The following is a 2,713-nucleotide window of genomic DNA, read 5'->3' as shown; positions in this document are numbered from 1 at the left end:
TGTAAAAAATCAACAAAAATAATAAAAGAAAAAATAAAAAATAAATTGTATCTCTTATTAGTATTTTTGTGTTTTTTTCTGTTAGGATAGACATAAAATACACTAATTCAGTGTCTTTAGACACAATATCTCTGTCCATGTCTCATCTGTCAAATACGATTTTGTGTCTCTGTGTTCCTGTCTTAGTGTCCCGTACCTGTAAACAAACACAGTCTTAGGACACATGATAGATAAATCCATATAATAAAATTTTTGATTAAATTTAGAGATTTATCATTATGATAAGTGATTATAATAATGAGAGATAAATATTTTATAATTTAATCTAAATTTTTCTTGCTCATAAAATTATTAAAATGAACATTAATAATCCGAATTGGTCAATATGTATATAATGGTTTTCATTGGATGAAGAATAATGTATCTCATATAAAGATATGACCATTATATTGAACTGGCTCACTTTGAGAATTCCTAATAGTTATAATTATTGCAAATTTGTCAATAGGATATTCTCAAGATGAACATGTACTAGAGTTCCTTTGACTCCCGACTATCATAGTAATTAACAATTTATTTTTCATACTTTAATTTTGGATACCTAATACCCTAAGGTGCTAGTTTAATGGATATTGGGTATGAGTTAAATAGTTTGAGTTCTATGATTATAATGACTGAGATGAATAAAATCTTGGCCAAAAAAATTAAATGAATGAAGAAATGAATATTTTAGATCATCCACGATTCATTATAATAATGGTAATATGTTAGAGTTAGATAATTAAATCATACCCTAAAGGTTAACCAAGAGTTCGAAAAATGGAAGAAATTATACTTTATTCTGCTTTGGTTCTTAGTAAAAATATATTACATCATACTATCGGGTCGTTAAGGAGTATTACTATATGCCAACCTTGATTAGTAAATTTAGTATGACTAATTTACTATCCGCTTAGTATTAAACTTATGAGGTCACACACTAACAAGTATTCTGATCTTTGCTAAGAAATTATTTAATTGTTATTTTAATTTGATCAAATAAAATATTATTGTATTCTTTGTTAGCACCAAGAATATAATAATAATATAATAATTGAGAATATTAAAATAATTAGTTTTTCTATTTCTAAATTTGAATTCTATGTTTGGATGAGATTCTAACTGGTTCTGTTTTAAATTGAATTGTGATATGATATAATTCATAAGATTTTAATTTAAAATTAGATAAGATAAGATTTAATTTTAAAATCAATAACAAATCTCATAATATATATATATATATATATATAACACGCGTCACTGGATAAGAGTAAAGGTAGGTAACAAAAGAGTTTTATTCATTTACCTTTAGATATACAAATATATGTGAGCATATTTTTTGGAGAAGAATTTTATGATATGCAAAGAGTTACAAATGAAGTTTTCTCAATTTAGATTAGATATTCATTGGTCAAAGAGTTAAAAGAAAAAGTTGGTCTCAACGTGAATATACATAGCGTCTTTGTACCATCGAAAGAGAAAATTTATTTTTACTAATGTACTCAAGTATTTGGATATAATCTATATTATTAGAATAAAATAGATATTTAAAATTACTTTTATTACTTCTGCTACATGTTATAAACACATAGTAACCTCACAATAATTATCCTTTTTCTTTTACTTTTAACATTATTAAATATCGATTATTCTATATATTTTTTAAATAATTATTTAAGTAGTCATAATTTCTTACTTAATTGCAAAGCTTATATTACCATATGAGTTTTATTATACATTTAAGTATTTTTGTAAATCAAATTCAATCAAATTGGACCAAACCTAACAAAAATTATTCGCATAAGATGTGCATAAATTACACATCTTTTTCTTCATATTTCTCCTTTATTTTTCTTTGCGTATTTCCTCCTCTTCATCATTTTTTTATTGATGTTGTTTGTTGTTATGTTTTTTTTTCCTTCTCCTCCTTTAGATGTTATTGTAGCATTTTTTATTTTTTTTATTTTTGTTTGATTTTTTCTTTTTTTTTTATTATTTTCAAGAGAACAAAAATAAAGATAAGAAAAGTTATGAGAAGATAAAACAAGAAGAAGATGAAGAAGAAAAAGATGATGATGATGAGAAAGAGAAGAATTTAAAATTGTGCAATATTTATCAAAAAATAACATCAAAATTTTTTAAGTTTGACAGAAGAAATTTTTAATTTTGACAACAAAATTTCTTAACGGTGATAAAAAAATTCTTAACTAATTATAAGTTATTAGAAATAAAAATAGCACCTAATTTTTTTTAAAATAGCATCAAAATTTCTCAACCATTACATCGAAATTTCTCCCAACGTATCTTCTTCTTCTACTACTTCTTTTTCTTTATCTTTTATCTTTTTTATCTTTCTTCCAATATGTTCTTTTTCTTTTTCATGTTTTGTTATTGATACAAAAAAAATTTATATCTTATGTTTTGATTTAAAAATAGAAGATTTTATCTAAATAAAATTATTTTAAAGTTGAATTGTATACTCCTAAATCTTAAATAACAATGTGTTTCACAATGTATCGTAGAGAACAATTCAAATTTTGTGTTTATCCTGATAAGTTTTTGTTATATAATGAATTTCGACATCATACTATATTTCATTTATGTATTTTATATAAAAAATTTCGATATCATTCTTTTATTTTTTTTTTATAATAATATTTTTTATATTATCAAC

Source organism: Arachis ipaensis, chromosome B10 (genome assembly GCF_000816755.2).
Source record: "Arachis ipaensis cultivar K30076 chromosome B10, Araip1.1, whole genome shotgun sequence".
Lineage (NCBI taxonomy): Eukaryota > Viridiplantae > Streptophyta > Magnoliopsida > Fabales > Fabaceae > Arachis > Arachis ipaensis.
The sequence above is the reverse complement of the archived record's forward strand: the minus strand, read 5'-3'. Positions refer to the sequence as shown.